The sequence below is a fragment of the Staurois parvus genome, unplaced genomic scaffold (assembly GCF_062004578.1).
Source record: "Staurois parvus isolate SC_StPar_1 unplaced genomic scaffold, SC_StPar_1.0 ptg000218l, whole genome shotgun sequence".
NCBI lineage: Eukaryota > Metazoa > Chordata > Amphibia > Anura > Ranidae > Staurois > Staurois parvus.
The window spans coordinates 9184617-9208407 of NW_028318014.1; positions in this window are offsets into that span (position 1 = coordinate 9184617).

The following is a 23791-nucleotide window of genomic DNA, read 5'->3' on the forward strand; positions in this document are numbered from 1 at the left end:
TTTAGTCGCTGACTACTCTGAGGACTAAAGGACTTTTGACTGCTCTAAAGAAAGACCGTACTTGTCACCCTCTGATGTGTGAAAGGTTAGTGTAAGCTAAGTGTGCTTTTCAACTTTTTTTTCCACTCTTTTTTTTAAAGTGAATTTTTATGTTTTGACAAAGGGTGGGGTGGGATTTTTTTCTAAAATACAATATAATTTATCCTATCAACATTTTATAGTTCTTTGTATTTTGTATTTTTTTTCTAATGTACATTTTTAATTCATGTAAAATAAAATTAATAAGCACTGCCAGCTCACTTACAGTTCGTTTTTAAGCACTTCTGTTAGCAGCCAGGGCAAACTTTTCAATTCTACTTACAATTTGCTGTCTTTTGAAGAAAATCACTATAAATTGGCTTTCTACAGCGCTTGACCTTTTGACTTTTGAACCATGGTTACCTAAGTCTTAACTTTGCTTGTTTAAGTCAGTAGCTATAGCATCGCTCTGATCCTCTCCCAGAGGGGCTGGAGATTTATCTTTCCTGAACGGTTAAGCCCCCCTCTAGTGTTCATTGCTCATCACATTATTCCACCAGTGAGTAGGAAATCTGATTTTTTTTTTCTATATAACTCAGCAGTAAGCAGAAAAAAAAGTTGCTTAGCAATTTGTTTATGTCTACTGTTTAACTCATTCCTACATTAGAAGATATTATTAAAATGAAGTCTTTATTATCTTAAAAGTCTTGTATAACATTGATTTTTTTCAGTGTGTTGATTTGCTGGCCTAATGTGATTATACACAATTACTTTGTAGGCAGACAGCTTATTTGAACTGTCAGTTTGACTTTATGAAACAGAAGATGACCTAGTAAAATTGTGTGAACGCATGTAGGCTTGTGGATTTTTCTTACAAACTAGTTGTAAATTGTTGCAGAAGTGTGAATTTTCCTCATTTTAGCTTTCCCAATGAAGCTTGACACTGACCTGCCATGACATTTTTTTCCTGGATAAGTGAGTAAATCGGTGTTCGGTTCAATGAATTTTACACAAATGTGACAAAAAAGTGGAGGACATAAATACAGTTATAGGTATGATCATATGGATTGTTGCTGTTTTTAACAAGGGCAATTAATGAGGTGAAATTGTTTTAGCTGATGCAATGTAAATTGCTATGTTGTTTACAGTAAAACAGAACTGTATTTGCTGCTAATGCTCATGCAGTCTGTACAAGCGAGAGCTGGACCCTTTGCAGGGTCTATCAAACCTTAAGCTCACATGACATTGTACATTGATAAGCAGTTGGAAGATTATACAGAAATCTGAGAGGTTTTTTCCTAGAAATAGGTCAGAATCAGTACATCAAAGAACATACTTCTGGAATGGCCCTTTGGGGAGCAGGTTGTGTGCTGGCAAGGCTGGAGTTTCTTGGACTGGAACACTGGGCCTAGAGGGATAGGCCTTCTTACAGGCTGTGTGCCTGGGAAGTAGCTCACCTTTTACAGGCTGTGTTCCTGTAGGATTCTTGGGCAAGGTGTATTTTTTTTGCTGATGATACAAAGTTGTGTAATAGAGTTGATATCTCTGGAGGTGTCTCTAACATGATTGGTTAAAGCAATGGAAACTGCAGTTCAATGTTTCTAACTGTAAACTAGTGCACCTAGGAAAAAAGAACCCTTTGAGAGAGTACAACATTGGGGGTACAATGTTGGCCAGCACTACAGGGAAAAACAATTTGATGTTGGGTACTTGCAAGCCACAATCAAGGCAAACCGGGAATTCTGAGTTTATATAATACAATAACAAATTTCAATGAGTGGAAACTGCATTTATTTTTCTACATACTCCCCTGCTACATTTATACACTTATCCCAGTGTTTAACTAATGACTTGAAATCTTTTTTTAAAGTGAATTTTGGTGTTTTGATAAAGGGTGTTTTGACAAACTAATGCCTGAAAAATATTTTTGGCATAGAAAGATTTTTCAGTATGCCTGAACCATCCTAGGACAGCCTGCTTCACTTCATCATCACTGTGTTGATTGTTCCCACAGGAAGAGTAATTACTTGTGTAATTTCATGACAGGTTATGCATCAATTTTCCATGATCAGGCGTTCCAAGCGCTGAATGTTCACAGGAATGACAGCTGTGGGCTGGGAACCACAATAGCCGAGATCATCACAGATGGACATACGGCCATCTTTGAAATGTTTTTACCATTCAGATGTATTACTGCGGTTGAACATATCATCACCATACTGTGCTTGAACTCTTCTGAAGATATCCTTGGATTTTACGCCTTTGTTCACAAGAAAATTCAACACCATGTGCATTTCTATGCACACACTAACACTGTTGTCTGCCATCTTGATTAACAGTCTCTGGACTGGGCCGCAACATGTGCACCACCTTTCAGTAATAGGACACACTTGCTAATCAAAAAATGCCACTTAATATAAATAATAAATCAAAAACATACAAAAAAAAAAAATCAAAATATGTCCAAAATTCTAAAGTCCAAAACTATAACCCCAGTGTTTGTAGTTGTCAAATATGTGATTCCACACAGTAATCTAAATATTAGAGCCTCCCACAGGCTTGCACGATCAAAATCACCTCAAAGAAAAAGAAAAGAAAAAACATAGTGCATTATCCTTTTACATAAATAAACTTTGAGTGAATGCACTCCACAAAAAACACACTTGTGATTCCTCTATAGTGATTAGAATGCAAGTGTATAAGTGAAACGTGTTGTGCCACACAAGTGAAAAACCGTGTTCACTTCTATTAAAGTAACGAATAAATACCCTTACCAGTGACCTCAAGCTAACTGGAGGAAAGCTCAAAACTAGTCTTAGAAAGTATTATTTTACTGAAAGGGTAGTTGATGCTTGAAACAGTCAGTCAACAAGAAGTGGTTTCAAATATGCTTGGGATAAACAAGAATCTATACTCAGACAACAGTTTATGAAAATAAAACAAAAAACTAAAAAATACAAAACCTGTATAAAAATGAAACAAAAACAAAAACAAAAAAAAAGAAAATGGGCAGACTTGATGGACCACTTGGTCTCTTTTCTGCTGTCACCTTTCACCTTGTTTCTGTGTAAGAAACCACACTCTGAAACATGGAGTCAGAGAACTGGAGCCACACTAGAACCTCATGTTTTGTGAACAGCTACTTCAATGAAAGCTGAGTGCTGCTGTTGCTAAACCCTATCCAGAGATTGTCAGCATGAAAAGCTACTGTTTAGCAGCATGCTGTTCTAGTATTCCATGTTTTCATTCCTCTGTCTCAAGTTCTGTGAAAAAGAGGGTGAGTGGACGTTTGAGTCTCCCTGCAGCAGTGGTGCAGGTGCTGTGATGTGGGCAGTGCTGCACTGCCCCAAATGCCCTCACTCCCAGTCTCAGGCTCGGATCTTCACTGATATGGTCTCTTGCTGGCAGGTGGATATCCAGACAGAGCTGTTTTCTCTTTCACTCCTTCGGTGCCAAGGAAGTGCAGTTTGATAAACACCACTTCCCCTCTCCTCCTGCTGTATAGTGTATATTGGGATCTGTAGTATAAGGAGTCTATTTATCCCATTGTATGGCTGCCATCACAAACTACAATTCTTAGGATATTCAATGTGCTGCATAGAAGTCTATAGGCTTGCTTGCTGGCCAGAGGAGAATGGTGCAGCATAACATTAGTATTCCAGCAACTGAAGAAATTAATAAAAGGCAATTGGGTTGATTTACTTAAGGCAAATAGGCTGTGCACTGCAAGTACACTTGGAGTGCACTTGGAAGTGCACTGCAAGTGCACTGAAAGTGCAGGTACTCTAGATCTGAGGGAAACATGCAAGGAAAATAAAAAAAAAGCATTTTTGCTTGCAAATTATTGGATGAAAGAAATCAGCAGAGCTTCACCCCATTTCACATCTTCCTCTCAGATCTAAAGCAACTACACTTGGAGTGCACTAGCAGTGCACAGCCTATTTACATTTAGTAAATCAACCCCATTGTCTCCTTCTCCAAATTGCTGTAGCTTATCACCTGACTACAAACACAGTTAAAGTAGTTGCTTCAGTGGGGGATGCTGTCAACATGGGGCTGAAATACATCCTGGAATTTATTGTAATAATAATGTACACCTGGATCCTGTTTGTGGCTTTCAGCTCAGCGTTCAAAACTCCAGAAATCTAGTCCAAAGTCACCTAAGGCTTTTTTTTCATTCGACCAGCAAGTTAAATGAAAGAACATTATTGTATTTCCCCATCCACATCGAACATGTGGATGGGGGAATCCTACTTTTGAGATATTGTATTTCCTACAGCACATACACTTCCCTGCCATCAGAATACACTGATTAGCACCGACAGCTATAGCCGTCTCCGCTGATTAAGATAAAATTTTCCAGCAGGCTGGTTATAAGTCAATTGATAGATCGACGTGTGTACAACCAGCCTGCCCATATGTGGAATGAAATTTGGCAGTTCTTTGCTGAACCGGCTAAATTTCAATCCATGTATGCCAGTTTAAAGCAGAACTTTGCTCTCTCTTAATCAACATCGACTATGTTTATTCCTTATAGTTACATAGTCTGGCTCAAAAAAAGACAAAAATCCATCCACTTCAACCATTAAAAAAAAAAAGTTCTAATCCTACACCAACAGTTGATCCAGAGAAAGGCAAAAAAACCCAGCAAAGCACAATCCAATTTGCTCCTGCAGTGGAAAAAAATCCTTCCTGATCCCCCCTGAGAGGCAATTGGATATTCCCTGGATCAACTTTACCTATAAATGTTAGTATCCAGTTATGTTATGTGTATCCAAGCGGTATGATTATGTCAATATTTCTGTGCTGAAAGCGGTACATTTTTTTGCATGGAAATAGGTCATTTTTTATTGTAGGCCTGTAATTTTTAGGAATAACTCACTGAAATCTGTCCAAACAAGAGTCTAGTAAACATCCCTAGTATAATAAAACTTGAAACACAAAATCATAAATTATAATATAATAAATAATCATAAAAATAATAATAATATAATAATATTAAATGTAACTCAATAATATAATCAAACCAAAAACACTGAAATTTGAAATATAGCGCCAAGTTCGCACATCGCTGAGTTCAGTCGCAGAATCGTTTTCAGTGTCTGATGACGAATTTCCCCACGAATCATTATCACTCAATTCTGCAATTGGTTCTGATTTACTATCGCTGTATTTTAGCTGGTCTAAAACCGCTTTTGACCTAAAGGGATGCTTTTTGGATGCTATGGACTTTTCTAAGTTTCCAGGCAGAAAGAACAGTAAAAATGCAGGCAGGGCACAGGACAAAGCATTAGGGACAAAATGTATGTGAAATGCTTCGAAACAGTAATGTTATAAAATGTTATTTAAGTGTATTTTGTGAATGTCACTTTTTAAAATTTTCAAATCTCCTGCCGGTTCTGGCCCCCGTACGTCCCGTGCGTCCCGACGCTCGCAGGGACCGGAACCCGGAAGACGGATGCCGACATCGGCCGGAGGAGATGGACAGGGACACTGCAGGGGACACATCGTGGGAGCGCAGGACAAGGTAAGTGCTGCAGAGAATCCCTGAGCAACACTGCATGGTATTCTCGGGGTTACCGCTTTTGGTACTGAAACTTTACCCCGAGCTACACTCGGGAATACCGCCAGGGAGGTTAAAGCAATCCACTGAGCTGGCCAGAGCCAACTCTTGAGGGAGTCTATTCAACATTTTCACAGCTCTTAATGTGAAGAAACCTTTCCATGTTTGGAGATTAAATTTCTTTTCCTCCAGAGGTAAAGAGTGCTCCCTTGTCCTCTCTGATGCCCTCAGGGTAAATAGCTCTACACCGAGTTCACTATATGAACCACTGATGTATTTATACATGTTGATCATATCCCCCCTTAATCTCCTCTTCTCTATAGAGAATAAATTCAGTTCCTCTAATCTTTCCTCATAGCTGAGCTCCTCCATTCCTCTTATCAGTTTGGTTGCCCTTCTCTGTACTTTCTCTGGTTCCCCAATGTTCTTTTTGTGAATTGGTGCCCAAAACTGAATTGCATATTCCAGATGAGGTCTTACTAATGATTTGTACAGGGTGATATGATATCTCTCTCTCTCTCTGGAGTCTATACCTCTTTTAATACAACAGATGATTTTGCTCGCTTTAAAAACCGCAGCTTGGCATTGCATGCCATTATTAAGCTTGTGATCTTTCAGAACTCCCAGATCCTTCTCCACCATTGATTCCCCCAGTTGTACTTCCCCTAGTATGTATGATGCATGCATATTCTTAGCCCCCAAGTGCATAACCTTACATTTATCAACATTAAACCTTATTTGCCACATAGGTGCCCAATTAAACAGTGCATTGAAGTTGGCTTGTAAGTTGGAGACATCCTGTAAGGACGTTATTTCACTGGTGTCATCTGCAAAGACTGAAATGGTATTTTTAATCCCAGACCATATATCATTTCTAAATATATTAAAAAGTAACACTAAACCATGGGGTACACCACTGACAACCCTAGACCATTCAGAGTATGAATCATTAACCACTACTCTGTGAAAACGATCTTGTAGCCAGCTTTCTATCCATTTACATACCGATTTTTCCAAGCCTGTAGACTTTACCTGACACATTAGCAGTGTGTGGGGAACTGTGTCTCAAGCTTTTTTCAAAATCCAAGTATACCACGTCCACTGCCACCCCTCTGTCCACGGTTTTGCTCACCTCTTCATAAAAAGAAATCAGATTTGTTTAACAACTTCTGTCTTCCATGAATCCATGTTGTCTGTTGCTTAAAATATTTTTTTCCAGCAAGAACTCATCTATGTGGTCTTTTATAAAACTCTCCAGTATCTTCCCAGCTATAGAAGCTAAACTAACAGGTCTATAACACTGTTCAACAGGTAAAAAGTTTTGGGCATAAAATTAGCTAATCTTACATAATTTTGGGGTGCTGAAAACGAAAATGACCCTAAAAAATGTTGATTGGCTCTAGTTTCCATGATATATTCACCCATCTAATGACGTAAGCCATTCAAAATTATGATGCAACTTCAGCTGCATATTGCGCAATTGATACTGGTGACCAATAGAAAATTGCATGTATACTGAGATGATGCAATATTAGCCTTTAATTGCATCACTTCACTGCATAAAAGCTGCAGTATCTGTAGCTGATTGTAGTTCGACAGCGTCTTTACATTTCGTTTTATGCTTATATAGGCTACTCAGTAATGCCTCGAACTTGTGTGAATAAAGCAGATAATTTCTGCTATATCTGCGGTGAAATAACTTTTATCTCACAAAAAAGGAGGATAACAGGAATGATTAAGAAAGCCTACAACTTGTATTTTGGCTGCAAGATAGGAGACCAGGACAAGAGCTGGGCACCACATATATGCTGCAATTCTTGTGGGACGGCACTGGAGCAATGGTTGAATGGAAAAAAGGCATCTATGCCTTTCGCTGTGCCAATGATTTGGAGAGAGCCAACAGATCATGTTAGTAATTGTTACTTTTGTATGGTGCCTCCAATTGTAAAATGGCTAAATAAGAAGAAAAAGTTATCTGTGCAATATCCAAATATTCCATCGGCAATACGTCCAGTTCCTCATGGAGAGGGGCTACCAATTCCTAAAGCACCAGAATCTTTCGTGGTTGAGTCAAGTGAGGAAGAACCTGAAGCGTGTAGTCACGTGCAGTTGTAAGAGATAGCCCTTTCCTCGAATACAAGAGAAAAGCCAAGAGAAGCAAAACCGACACAAACTGAAGACAAAACTAGTGAGAATCCTAAGTATTAAAATGATTCAACTTAGCTTATGGCTATAATTTTTCTTGGTAATCCTATGCAATATATTATGCCATTTAGGCTTTGTTATGTAGTCAATATCACTTGCTTTATATTTGTGGAAAGACATCTATCTATATAATTATTGTGCATTATGTAGTCATTACGCCTATAGTAGAAAACTTTCCGTTTACAGAAAAACTAGAGCCAATTGACAAATTTCATTGTTATATTTGAACTCAGAATGTGAAATTCATTAAGAAATGGATCCTTTTGTTTCCAAAACTGGCAAAAAATAAAAATTTGTTGAACAGTGTAATTAATTGGTAAAGATTTTGACCCCTTTTTAAATATTGGCACCACATTGGCCTTACGCCAATCCAGTGGTACTATGCCAGTCATTAAGTAGTCCCTAAAAATTAGAAACAATGGCTTTGAAATGACAGAGCTCAATTCTTTAAGGACTCGTGGGTGTATTCCATCCGATCCAGGTGCTTTATTCACCTTTATTATGTCTAAATATTTTTGGATCATATAAATTGTGAGCAAATGTGGATCATCTGGAGCTGTGTCAATACCATGCCCATTATGGACAAATGCTCCCCCATGCTCCTTTGTATACACAGAGCTGAAGAAGGTATTTAAAACATTTGCCTTCTCTTTGTCCCCAGTCACCTATGTAGATTATTTTCTAAAGGGCCTACATGCTTGGACCGGACCTTTTTACCATTAACATATTTGAAGAATTTTTTGGGGTTGGTCCTGCTATCTTTTGCAATCTTTTGTTTGTTTTTGGGGCCTTTATTTCCTTTTTGCATATTCTATTACATTCTTTGTAATGTTTAAATGATGATAGCATTCCTTCATTTTTATAGTTAATAAAAGCTCTTTTCTTATTATCTATAGCTTTTTTTAACTTTGGCCGTAAGCCACATAGATTTGATTTTTAGCCTTTTAAACTTGTTGCCCATGGGAATATATTTTGCAGTGTTTTCACATGCAGTCTTTTTGAAGAACACCTATTTCTGTGTTGTGTTCATTGATGCCAATATTTCCTCCCAGTCTAAGTCTTGGAGAGCAGCTCTTGGAAAATTAGCTTTCTTAAAATTGAGCGTTTTTATTTTTCCCGTATGTGCTTCCTGTTTACAGCTAACAATAAATGAAATCATGTTATGGTCCCTGCTACCCAGATGTTCTTTTATATGCACATTCATAATAAACTCTGCATGGTTTGAGATTACCAGGTCCATCATTCCTAGTAGGGCATCTATAAACTGTACAATAAAATTATCCTGTAGTAGGTTTAAAAATGTTTGCCCTTTAACTGTTCCTGCAGTACCATTACTCCAGTCAATTTTTGAATAGTTAAAATCCTCCATTATTATCATTGTCCCAGCCCTTGCAGCCCTTATGCTTGTAGCAATAGTAAATAGATAGCAAAGTATATCATATTTACTTGTTTTAAACTTTTTTTTTTTTACATTTCTTCAGTGACTTCTTGATTTCCAGGCCTAGGCAAATTATGGGATACATCATAGGAGTCATCAGCAAGTGAAGAGGGGTTTTCTCAGCTAAGCACACCCTCCTGCATGCAATCCTAAGCTAAGGGCAGATGGATTCCAGGAAGTAAATGCTACATGAATCATCTGCCCTTACTCAAGATGGATGTGGCTAGAAAAGCTAGGGGTTGTTTTTCAAAGTGATTTCTAAAAAATCACAATGCACAGTCAGGGCGCAGTGCATTGTGGGGTGCGGCAGGCGAACAGCTCTTGTGTGTACTCAAACATCAAGGCCACCACTAGTTTTTAACACATTTTTTAATATAAAAGATTTGCATGAATAAAGTATTTGTATCTTTTTAACATTTTTGTTGTTGTTGGAGCCTTTAACAGTATTTTAAAGGGGGTGGAGGTGGAGGGTTGGTCTTACTTATTTACTAAGTTGGTTCACATAGCAGCAGGAGCGTGGGTCACTGTCTGATTTACTATTACTTTTTGTACATGTGATAAACCCTCCTATTCATTTTAAGTCTAGAGTAATTGATGCACTATTTGTGGGTTTTTTTTTTTGTGGTTTACAATCTGTACATAAATGAATACTGTAGTCCAGGGGTGTCCAACCTTCGGCCCATAAACCGCATTTGGTCCAAGGCGGCTATGAATGTGGCCCAACACAAAGTCATAAACTTACTTAAAAATGTTGATTTTTTTTTAAAATGCTTTGTAAAAATGTTTTCACACTTAGCAAACACATGCAGCTGAAGAAAAATTTGACAGTGTCTCTTTACTGGACTTTTATAGGTTTTATCTCCTCAAAGAAAAATATCTCACTCTTCACAATCACACCTCATTCATGTCATCAGTTTTCAGCAAAACCTATATTTGTGAGTAACTATTGTCAAGGATGAAGCACACGGAGGGCATATTTTGAACAAAAATAAATTATGTTTTTTGAGAATTAATTGAGAATTGCTACTATATTCATTGAACCAGATACTGATGCATTAGTTTATCAAAATAAAATATTTTGCGCTAGTTTTATGTTGCTCTCTTTGACTTTTATACAGTGTATTTTATGTATGGTCCAAGAAATTATTCTTCTTCTAATGTGGCCTAGGAAAGTTAAAAGGTTGGACACCCCTGCTGTAGTCATTTTGTGAGTATGCACATTCTGTTATATAGCGTGTAATGAGAGTTTTTTTTTCATAGTCTGAGTTTAATGACACTTTAAGGCAACAGATGCTAATGTGCAATGTATCAAGATAGTGTGAATGGGCCCAAATGGTTTTGGAGTTGCTGATTATCTTATCCTAAACTCAAATTCTGCCATTAGGTCTGCATTTACAAGTCAGCATCTCTTTCAACACTTGCTGCCTGAAAACAGAGTAAATATGAAATATTTATATGTTGTAATTAGTATTCATATGTCTGAATTGCCATCTGTGACAGATTGAAACAAGGTGCGTGAGGCAGATTTTTGCAGAAATGTATAAATCTTCCGCAAAAAACTCATTGTGCTGCTTTGCCTAGCTGTGCATGTTTTTGGTATTTGGTACTAACAAAGCTGACACCTGGTTCTTTGGCACAGGCCTAACCCACAGGCCTTAGATTAGTCTTTAAACCTCCCTTTTTATTAGCCAATAATCACAGGATAAGTTCAAACAGCTGTTTATGATCTGAACTGTATTATTGGTTCTCAGCTAGACTCCGTGTTGCTAAACACTCTTACCCCCGGTTTACATATATGCGGCTGTGTGGGAAGCATTTTGCTCGGGCACGAGAGCCCATTCATTTGAATAAACTCCCATGCCCGTGACATGCAGGGAAGAAGTCCCTGCACTTCTTTGGAAAATGCAGCCCGCACGGGAACCTCGGTTCCCAATACGGTTGCGTTTCCCAGTGCGGGCAGCATACCATTACAACTAGCACCCGCCAGCGGGTCTGCATTTCTCTATGTGGCCCAACGGATTTTCGTGCGGATCCACAGCAGCACCAGATGTGAACCTAGGGTGACAGAGACTGTACTGTGCACCCATATATGATTGAACCAGAGAGACATCACTGTGAAAAGTCCATGTTTTTGCAGCTTTAATTATCTGTTTTGCATTATTCTGCAGTGTCTACATATTCATAGCCATTCAGACACTGTGCTGGAAAAATTCTAACGTTGAACCTGTTTGGTAAACTTCAAGTTATAATGACTCTGTCTTATCATTTGACTGATTAATAATCATATAACACCACCTTCTCTGCCACCTGCTATAATTCTGCAAAACGTGATGCTTCTATTGCAAGGAAATGCATATAATTTGACTACCAACTTTGTGCAAACACCTGGGAAAAGTAACAATCCCTTGCTTAAGCTCAAAAAGTAGATATATGTGGGTTACTTGCAGTATGGTAAACAGGGAATCCCATTTGCAATGAAGGAAAAAAGCCATTTTAGAAATTGCAAGAGCTGAAAATTAAAATGTAAATTTAATTTTTAAACACAGAAATGTAAATAAATATATATAAACTTGCGCCACAGAAAAATATAAACTTAAAGAAATTTAAATGCTGCTGTTCTAAAAAACAATCCAATAAAATTATAAACAGTCCACAGCGCAAATAAATTATATGTGAAAATTAAAAATGCTATAAATAAAATTTAAGTGATTGTTGCTTTAAATATGGATATTGTTATGTGTATGTGGGCTTGGAGATTGTAATTGGTAAGCGGGTTGGTGGGAAGAGGCGTTAGAGGATTAATGAGATGGATTTGGCTCAATGGAGAAGGGGGAGGAGTAGTTGAGAGGTATGTGGGGCAGCACAGTAGCTAAATGGTTAGCACTTCCACCTGGCAGTACTAGGGTCATTGGTTCAAATCCCAGCCACGGCACCTCCTGCCTGGAGTTTGCATGTTCTCCCTGTGCCTGCGTGGGTTTCCTCCGGGTACTCTGGTTTCCTTCCACATTCCAAAGACATGCTGGTAGGTAAATTGGATCCTGTCTAAATTGGCCCTAGTATGTATGTGTATGTATGAATGTAAGTTAGGGACCTTAGATTGTACACCCCTTGAGTCCCTGTGGTTAGGGACTGATGTGAATGTATAATATATATGTAAAGTGCTGCGTAAATTGACGGCGCTATATAAGTACCTGAAATAAATAATAAATAGATGCTAGGAGCCGGAAAATGATGTCTTGGATAACGCCCTGGAGGAGGGCGAAACGCGTTGACGTATTTCCAGTTCCAGTGGGGGCGTGGTGACGACACTTCCTTTTAGTAGAACGCATGCTGGTTTGCGGCGTTCCAGAGTGATTTCCTGCTATTTGGAAAGAGATTTCGGTTTATCTTTGCCAGTCCACTTCTACAAATGATGCAAGCCTTATAATATGAGCCTTTGTGCCTATTATGAAAGCCTGAATACTATTTTAAACATGTGAGTGCATAGAAGGTAACCTTTTTTTAAAATTAAAGCTTTTTTACAGTATTGCACTATTTGTTGTTTTTTGTTTTGTTTTCCATTGTCATCTAATCCTGGGAGTCATTTCTGGAGGATATTGAGTACAGAATTATCTGGGAGGACATGCCCAGTAACTTTAAGCCATATCAGCAAAGAGTTCACCCCATCTGGTGAGTGGGGATTGAGCATTAATCATGGATGGTGTGAGCACATTTGTTTGAAGAATTTTTGGAACACGTTTCTTTTTGGGATTGAGCTCAATTTATATACATTTTTTGTGTGGACTTTAGATATTTCTTTGGACTTTAATTTATAGTATTTTTAATTTTCACATATAATTTATTTGCGCTGTGGAGTGTTTATCATTTTAACAGATAAAAATGTGTTAGACCTTTTTTTAATTTGTTAATGGAACATATAGTATAAACTGGCATATACAGTATAAAAAATTGTATAACCCTGGTGCATGTGAGGGTCAAAATGGAACATACAGTTAGGTCCATATCTATTTGGACACAGACACAATGTTCATACTTTTGGCTCTGTATGCCACCAAAATAAATGAAAATAAAACAATCTAAATGAATACTGAGTGCAGACTTTCAGCTTCAATTCAAGGGGTTGAAAAATATTAAGTACAAATTTTAGGAACTGCAACCATTTTTATACACAGTCTCTCCATTTTCAGGGGCTCAAACGTAACTGGACAAATTTAATATAATCATAAATAAAATGTTCATTTTTAATAATTTGTTGAGAATCCTTTACTGGCAATGACTGCTTGAACTGTGGAATCCATGGACATTACCAAAGACTGGGTTTCCTCCTTTCTGATGATTTGCCAGGCTCTTAACTGCAGCTGTCTTCAGTTGTTATTTGTTTGTGGGTCTTTCTGCCTTTAGTTTTGCCTTCAGCAAGTGAAATGCATGCTCAATTGGGTTGAGATCAGGTGATTGACTTGGCCATTGCAGAATATTCCACTTCTTTTCCTTCAAAAGCTCCTGGGTTGCTTTTGAAGTGTGTTTGGGGTCATTGTCCATCTGTACTGTGAAGCGCCGTCCAATCAACTTTGCTGCATTTGGCTGAATCTAGGTTGACATCATCAATAAACACCAATGACCCAGTGCCACTGGAAACCATGAATGCCCATGCCTGCACACTGCCTCCACTATGTTTTACAGATGACGTTGTGTGCTTTGGATCATGAGCTGTTCCAAGCCTTCTCCACACTTTTTTTTCCCATCATTCTGGTACAGATTAATCTTAGTTTCATCTGTCCAAAGAATGCTTTTTCAGAATTGGTCTGGCTTCTTCTCTTGATTGCAGACTGTGACAATGATATGCCCACCTCCTGGAGAGTGTCCTTTGTTTGTCTGGATGTTGTGAATGGGTTTTTTCTTTATCATAGAGAGGATCCTGCGATCATCCACCACTGTTTTCTTCTGTGGATGTCCATGCCTTTTTATGTTGCTGAGCTCACCAGTGCGTTCCCCTTTCCTCAGAATGTACCAAATTGTTAATCTGGCCACTCCAAATGTTGCTGCTATCTCTCTGATGAATTTGTTTTGTTTTTGAAGCCTTACAATGGCCTATTTCACTTGCATGGACAGCTCCTTTGAACGCATGATGTAGGTTCACAGCAATAGATTCCAAATGCAAATACCACACTTAGAATCAACTCTAGACCTTTTACCTGCTAAATTGATGAAGAAATAATGAAGGAGTAGCCCACACCTGGCCATCAAGCAGCTTTTTATTCAATTGTCCAATTACTTTGGTCCCTTGAAAAAGGGGGGATGGCTATTCTTAAGAGCTGTAATTCCTAAATCCTTCCTCCAATTTGGATGTACATACCCTAAAATTAAACCTGAGAGTGTGCACTTTCAGCCCATATCCATGATATAACTATACCTTTAATATGTTTTTGTAAAAACCTGAAAAAAACTAAAATTGTGCCTGTGTCCAAATATATACAGTATGGACCTAACTGTAAATGTATATCACTCATATATAAAGGAAAAGAAGAAAGGGGGAAAGGGAGAGACAATGAAAGTGATAGAAAAGGGGGGGGGGGAAGAAGAAGGGGAAGAAGTAAGGAGAGAAAAAAAGGGAGAAGACAGGGGAAAAAAAAGAAAGGAGGAGAAGAGGAAGGAAGGAATAAGAAAGGGAAGAAAAGGAGAGAGGCGTAGAGAAGGAAGTAACTGAAAATAATGAAAAATTCTGAGGAGGTATCAAAAACCTAGAAATCTTACCTATAATAACATATATGAACTTCATGAATACTTAAAAAGAGCTTGCAATTAAAAAAAAATGAAGTATGGGGTCCGCAGACAAAGACTAGGCAAAAGGGGGGAGGCAAAGAGAGAGGGAGAGAGCACAAAATATCCATCAAAATAAAGGCCTATAAATAAAAGCCAAAGTTAACAAAGGCCTTGGCCTTCTCAACACATCAACACATCTCAACACACAACATCATCTTGAACACAAGCGGAGTTGCTGGCCGATGATATAGTTCTTAGAGCAAGTAAGCTATATTTGCACTGTATTTACTGGGGTAGCCCCTAAAAAAATGTATTTTAAAAATATCATACAAGGGCAAAAAGAGAAATTTCATTCTATTATACTCCATTCTTGGGAGATGACTTTAAGCTGTATGTGGTGTTACAGAACAGCACAATTCTTACAGACCGCATCAGTGACACCTTTTTTTGGTGTAACATATTTTGCAGGTGTAATTTGCATTTTGTTTTCATTTTACATTTAACCTGGCCAAGGTACAGCAGCATAACCCCAAAGGGATTTAATTAAGCTTGAAAAAAAGCCTTTTATAGGTAGTTTTGGCAGTAAATCTAAACAGAAGTGGGTTTCTACTACCTGCCAAATGTATTAGGCTTAAATTATATACAGTAAGCTCACTGTGCCTGACTAGCAGTCTCCATCTGCTTATAAGTAAAAGTCCAGTTCCAAAAATGTTGGCAATAGGTGAATACAAAGTCCTACTGTGCCAGGGTTGTGGGGAGAACTTTGTCTGCATCAACATGGGGACAGGGTGCTTTGCCAAGAGGTCTCCCTGCTAGTCCCCCCCTTTCCTGGCCACACAGTCTACATGCTCAGAAAAGGGTCTAGTATGAATTTTGAGGGGATCCCATTTTTTTTGAGTTTTTTATTTGGGCATACCCCCTTAAAATTCATACCATTTTCATATTGCCAGGCACACTTTTAATTTCTGACATTTTTCAATATGTACCCCTTTGTTTGACATACAGTTACTAGAAATTCCGATCTGCATTCCCCTCCTATGTAGACTTCCCTGGTTTTGTGCCAAGCTTCATCCCCCATTGATCCTCATATGATTCCAGAATATTTTAATAGACTTTCAGATCAGATAGACATATATGCCCTTATGCAGAACCCTACAACCAAATCTTTGTTTGGTTTTGCTCTTCCTCTAGTCTGGATGTAATTTCTTGTAGTCTACATCCTCTCTCCACCTTATATATTGATTGAGTGTTTCAGACTAATTGTATAGCCTAAAAGCTTGTGCCTTTCTACATGCCTTGACCATTGTGTTCTTATGATATCTCCTTTATGCTGTATTCTTGACTTGTATTGTTTTCTTGTTTCTAATAAACGTTATGGAAGAAAAATTCATACCAGACCTAAAGGGTTCTTGGGGAAGACCCCACTCCTAACAAACAGGAGGAATCAATCACATTTAGCAGTGATAATAATCACTGCAAAATGTTTCACTTCACACTGCAGCTAGAGATTCGCTGATCCAAACCTCCATTTATTTGACCATTCTCACAGGAATCATCGATGTACACAGGGCAAAGGTCTCCCTCATATTATTTCCCCTGCCTATTTTAATGTTCTTATCCTATTGTATTAGGCTATGTTCTCTAATGGCAAATGTTAACTCTCATGGTCAAAGGTTCTAATGGCTATTTTTCTCTTATTATCATATATTAAGGAATATTACATTCACCTGGAGAAAGACAACAAATAAACAATTACACACATACACTCAGTGGCCACTGTATTAGGTACACCTTGCTTGTGCCAAGAAAATATCCCACATACCACTACTACACCAGCCTGAACCAATGATACAAGGCAGGATGGATCCATGATTTCATGTTGTTTTCTCCATATTCTGACCCTATCATTTGATTGTCACAGCAACCAGTCTATCCATTCTCCTCTGACCTCTGACATCAGCAAGGCATTTTCATCCACACAACTGCCGCTCACTGGATATTTTCTCTTTTTCAGACCATTCTCTGTAAACCCTAGAGATGGTTGTGTGTTAAAATCCCAGTAGACCAGCAGTTTTCAAAATACTCAGCCCGACTGGCATCAACAACCATGCCACGTTCAAAGTTACTTAAATCTCCTTTCTTCCAAATTCTGATGCTCGGTTTGAACTTCAGTAAGTCATCTTCACCATGTCTAGATGCCTAAATGCACTGAGTTAATGCCATGTGATTGGTTGATTAGCAATTTGTGTTACCAAGCAATTGAACAGGTGTACCTAATAAAATGGCCAGTGAGTGTATGTTATATTATAAACATTACTGGTATTATTTGTTTTTTTCTTTTAGGAAAAGATGAGCCGTTCACAAAGAAAATATTTTATGAGTAAACCCCCAAGCATCCCCAACAACTTCAGCTGCATTATATAGGATGGAAGAAACTAGCTCTCCCTGCAAACACTGTGTGGTTTCTCCCTAGCTACTCTAAGTATCACCAAAGGACAATGACTGTAAATAGACAATTAAATTTTTTTTTTCTCTTATGCTCCTCGTGCCTTTTCCAGACAATTATCTTGTCTATTAGCCTTGAAAATGGCCAGAATTTAGTACCAATATTCATCCTCATAGACTTTAGAAGAGAAATATGAAATATGAATAAACAAACACAAATACTCACCTAGGTGGATGAAGACCGCTGACCTCTCAGTTCTCCGTCTTCAATGAGCAGAGAGCCAGTGACTGTCAGTCATCAGCTCTCTGCTCTGCCCCTCCAGTGCTTACTGGAGCACTTAGCTGTGGAGGGGGGTGGCTCGTTTAGGCTCTTAGCGGTGCACTGAAAACCTGAGCCAGCTGCCGTTCAGACATCTGGGTAAATCACAACATTAGAGTAGGGTGTGATGTCAGCCAACAGTGGACTTTAGCCCGCTTTGCTGAATAAGGGTCATTGGAGTGAAGAACGAAGTGCACTTCTGAGATCCCCAGGAAAAGTAGGGCCAAAAGAGCTTTGGCCCCACTTCTCCTTTAATGGAATTTTCTGCTAAGTCAAGGTTTTGCAAATTTGAAATGGGATTTGAAAATCGGACCTGGGCAGATTCATCCATCCCTACCAAAATTTCATAATCCACTGCTTACTTGTCCTTATACTTCTCCCCAACACTCAGCCATGTTTACCTTGAAACTATTCCTCAGCTGTCACTATATTTCTGTTTTTTTTTTTTTTTTTTTTTAAAACCATGTACTGAAACCAACCCACAATTAATTTAGTACTTGCTAACATTCTTTCCATCATTAGTTAAAAAGACATGAAATTTTACCTGAAATAGGTATTTTCCATAAAATTCAAATCAAAATTTTTCTCAACACACTTACCATCTAGCTATCAAAAAATGCACTGTCTAACAGTTTGTGGCAAAAAAAGGTTTTAGTTGCACAACATTTGCAAATATATGTGGAAGCCACATCGCCTCATCAAGGTCCTTGTGTATACAACGTATTTCTTACTCAAGTCTATGAGAACCTCTATGTTGGAGCATAGTGTAGTATACTGTGTATCCATGGATAGATTAAGGGCAGGTATGCCTGGAGCCAAACCATTCCTACTTAAAGGTGCAGGGATACACTAGAACAGCACAATGGCAGCTGAAGGTGCATAATGTATCCCTGTGCCAATTCCAGCAAGCTACACAAAAATGGCAATGGCCATGGGTATAATGCATAGACAGATAAGCACTCGTGTCAGATTGGAATACCATGCCAAATATAGATTGAGCATGGTGGAGATGGTGTAAGAAATGTTATCATGAATGTTGACTTCAGTACCATTTAAATGACAATCTACAATCAGAGTGTTCAAAATAAAAAAAACATGTATGCTCAATGTATTCCACAGTAGAAATGGTATCTCATATCACAGCACAGAATCTTTGGTTTTCAGGCCACTTTTCTTAGTAGACTATTTGGTTTTTCATAATTTGTTTAATGGACATACCAGTACAGCACTTCATTATTCTCACCATTACTTTGGATCTTTGAATTCCTCTGTTTTGTATGCATCTTTATGTTTTTTGTGTTTTTTTTAAATGATACTGGTTCTGTCTGTAACATCATAGCTAGAGATGAGCGAATCGAACATGGCGAAGTGGAATTCGTTTCGAAGATCAGGAAAAATTCGATTCGCGCCGAATCCGAAAATTAGCAAACTTCGGATGCACGAATCGAATTTTCCCAAAAATGGCGGCGACATGTGTGGCGACGGAGCGGGGATCTCTGGGAAGGCGCGCAGACAAGGCGCGCTGACCCATAATGCATTCATTCATGACATGTGATCGCATTAGCCAATCAGCAGCCAGCCAGCCAGCACTGTGTAATGGTGGAGCTATAAATTGCGGCCATCTTAGAATTCTCCATTAGCCTCCGGTCATTCAAGAGAGACAGACCTGTCTGTATTAGGGACAGAGTTAGGGCCACAGAGACTTTAGGGCCACAGAATCGTTACTCAGGGACACAGAATTGTTACTCAGGGACACAGAATCGTTACTCAGGGACACAGAATTATTACTCAGGGACACAGAATTGTTACTCAGGGACACAGAATCGTTACTCAGGGACAGACACAGAATTGTTACTCAGGGACACAGAATCGTTACTCAGGGACACAGAATTGTTACTCAGGGACATAGAATTGTTACTCAGGGACACAGAATCGTTACTCAGGGACAGACACAGAATTGTTACTCAGGGACACAGAATTGTTACTCAGGGACACAGAATTCTTACTGAGGGACACAGAATCGTTACTCAGGGACACAGAATTGTTACTCAGGGACACAGAACTGTTACTCAGGGACACAGAATTGTTACTCAGGGACACAGAATCGTTACTCAGGGACACAGAATCGTTACTGAGGGACACAGAATCGTTACTCAGGGACACAGAATTGTTACTCAGGGACACAGAATCGTTACTCAGGGACACAGAATTGTTACTCAGGGACACAGAATCGTTACTCAGGGACACAGAATCGTTACTGAGGGACACAGAATCGTTACTCAGGGACACAGAATTGTTACTCAGGGACACAGAATTGTTACTCAGGGACACAGAATCGTTACTGAGGGACACAGAATTGTTACTGAGGGACACAGAATCGTTACTGAGGGACACAGAATTGTTACTCAGGGACACAGAGTTGTTACTCAGGGACACAGAATCGTTACTCAGGGACACAGAATTGTTACTCAGGGACACAGAATCGTTACTCAGGGACACAGAATTGTTACTCAGGGACACAGAATCGTTTCTCAGGGACACAGAATTGTTACTCAGGGACACAGAATTGTTACTCAGGGACACAGAATCGTTACTGAGGGACACAGAATTGTTACTGAGGGACACAGAATTGTTACTCAGGGACACAGGATCGTTACTCAGGGACATAGAATTGTTACTCAGGGACACAGAATCGTTACTCAGGGACACAGGATTGTTACTCAGGGACACAGAATTGTTACTCAGGGACACAGAATCGTTACTCAGGGACACAGAATCGTTACTCAGGGACACAGAATTGTTACTCAGGGACACAGAATCGTTACTGAGGGACACAGAATCGTTACTCAGGGACACAGAATTGTTACTGAGGGACACAGAATCGTTACTCAGGGACACAGAATCGTTACTCAGGGACACCGAATTGTTACTCAGGGACACAGAATCGTTACTCAGGGACACAGAATTGTTACTCAGGGACACAGAATCGTTACTTTCTGCTTCACAACCACTATTGAATTAAAGAGTATGTCAGACAACACGCAGAGGAGTGGCAGAGGAGGCAATGTTTCAGGAGCGAGCAGACGTGGCAGCAGAGGAAGGGGTCGAGGCAGCACTAGTCGCAGCCAGAGGCCAGTGCTCCCGGTGTCATCCAGCGGTCGTGTCTCCACCGACAACCCTGCCGTCATCGATTGGTTGACTCGGTCGTCTTCCTCTTCCCAGGTCACCTCTGACACCTACAGCCAACGGTCGGTGGGTACGTCAGACACAACCGTTAGTTGGCATGGCCCGGGAGCAAGCCCACTGAAATCACGTGTCCTCTACCTGCCCCTGTCCTTTGGTGTTCCCTCACCAAGCGAAGTATCGCATGCTGTGGGCTCAGCCCCACTGTACAGTGAGGAAGAGCTAACAGAGGGCGGTCAGGAAAGGGGGGAGACATCCGCCTCTTCAGCAGCCAGGCGAAGAAGTACTGGCGAGGAGAGTGGCTCGGTAGCCAGTCTAGAGACAGGTCTGTCTCCTGACCCACACGCAGCCGAGGGGGCTAGTAGTGACGCGGAGACCCTAATTGATGATGATGAGGCTGATCGCACTTGGCAGCCTCGTCGTCATCAGGCTATTGCTTCCGCATCATCAGGAGAAGAGGGTGCCAGCTTGCCAGCGAGCAAAACAGTCGGTGGTTTGCCCAGGAGGCAGCAGGGTCGCAGCAGTGTCAGTGGAGGCAAACGGCCACGGAGTAGAGCACCAGCTCCACTACAGCCTACCACCACGGCCAGTAGTGGTGCCGGTGTGCACGGAGGAAGTAGCAGTCAGCCAGTGAGGAGTAGCGGGGGCAAAGTTTCCTACTCGGCGGTGTGGCAATTTTTCGTCAAGCCGCCCGAGGAAGTAAACGTAGCCGTATGTCGACTATGTGGCCAGAAAGTCAAGCGTGGCCAGGGGGCCCATGTTGGGACTACAGCGTTGCGTCAGCATATGCAGCGTCGCCATTCGGTGGCCTGGGAAAACCGTGATAAAGATACGGCGGTTCTGCCTGCCCCAGCCCCCGCTCCATCACCCGCTCCATTACTTGCTCTGTCACCCGACGTCAATCGCCCTCTATCAGCCAGTCAAGGCTCCAACACCTCTGCTGAGGGGAGTTGTCGCTCGTTGGCATCTTCCGCTCGTTCAGATGCTCCTTCTCCTGCTACTCCTCTTCACGGATTCCGTCAGCAGTCTTTCTTGGAATCCGTTTCCAAGAGACAACAGTTTGCGAGCACGCACCCGACGGTGCAGAAGCTGAACGTCCTCCTGTCCAAGTTGCTGGTGCTGCAGTCCCTCCCTTTCCAAGTGGTGGACTCAGCACCTTTCCGAGAAATGATGGCTTGTGCCGAGCCGCGGTGGAGAGTGCCAAGCCGGCATTTCTTCGCCAAAAAGGCAGAGCCAGCCCTGCATTCACATGTAGAAGAGATGGTGGGCCAGTCTTTGAGCATGTCGGTCTCTGCCAAAGTGCACGGCAGCGCCGACGTGTGGAGCTGTAACTACGGTCAGGGACAGTACATGTCATTTACGGCCCACTGGGTGAACGTGGTGCCGGCACAGCCGCACCAGCAACTTGGACAGGTCACGCCGCTTTTGCCTCCACGTTTGCACGTCCTTGGTCCAGCAAAGATGTCCGCCTCTACCACCTCTTCTTCCGCCGTGTCCTCAGCCGCCACCCCCGTGCCAAGTCCCATTACCCGACCGGCATATCACATGTGCAGGGCGCAACAGTGTCACGCTGTGCTGCACCTGGTATGCCTTGGCGAACGTAGTCACACAGGGGAGGAACTTCTCAGTGTAATGAACAGAGAAATCGACAGATGGCTGTCTCCGTGCAAACTGAAAATCGGAACCATGTTGACCGACAATGGAAAGAACATGGTGTCTGCTCTGCGTCAAGGAAGGTTGTGCCATGCGCCATGCATGGCTCACGTGTTCAATCTGGTTGTCAAGCGGTTCCTAAAATCCACCATCCCACTGCAAGACATCCTTAAAATGTCACGTAAACTTTGCATGCATTTCAGCCATTCCTACACCGCAAAGCACACCCTCCTTGAGCTGCAGCGGCAGAACGGAATTCCACAGCATCGCCTGATCTGCGACGTTGCAACAAGGTGGAATTCAACCCTACACATGTTAGACCGCCTTTACGAACAGCGAAAGGCCATCACCGATTTTCTGATGTTACAAGCGGATAAAGGTACTCCCCTGTGTAACTTAGATGTCAGCCATTGGCAGCTCATGCGTGACACCTGCCGCTTGCTCAGGCCCTTTGAGGAGGCCACGCTATTCGTGAGTCGGCAGGACTATGGGATGAACGACGTCATTCCTCTGTTGCACGTCCTGGAACAAATGCTGCTAACAATGGCTGGTCAGGGTGCGGTAGACGTGGCGCACAGATCTCAACGCCACATGACCCCTGTGGGGGCAGGACAGGAAGAAGAGAAGGAGGTAGAGGAGGACATTGGTGCTCAGGAATTATTGAGTGAAATGGGTGGTTTTTCCACTCAGCGGACAGGAGTGGAGGAGCAGGAGCATCTGGTAGAGGAGGAGGAGGAGGAGACAGAAGACCCAGACGCACCGTGGCAGTATGCTGTGGAGATGGAGGCAGGGAGTCCCTCGCATTCCTTGGCACAAATGGCCCATAGCATGCTCGGTTGCTTGCGTAGCGACAGCCGAATAATAACCATCAGACAGAGGGATGACTTTTGGCTGTCCACCTTGTTGGACCCTCGCTACCGTTCAAAAATGGTGGCCTTTTTCACACCTGCTGAGAGGGAGGCCAAAATAAAGTACTATAAAAACCACCTATGTAGTCAGTTGGTCTCTGCCTTTCTGCGCCAACGTCCATCCTCAGACACTGTGGGCCCTGTGCGCTCGCGTTCCGCTGCCATGGCAGCAGGGGAGGGGTGGGGTGGTAGGAGCAGTGGCAGCTCCACCAGCAGCGGCTGCCTCAGTCTGCAGTCGATGATGAGTAGCTTTCTTCACCAGCGCAGTGAGGAAACTACTAACCAGCCGCAGCAGCAGC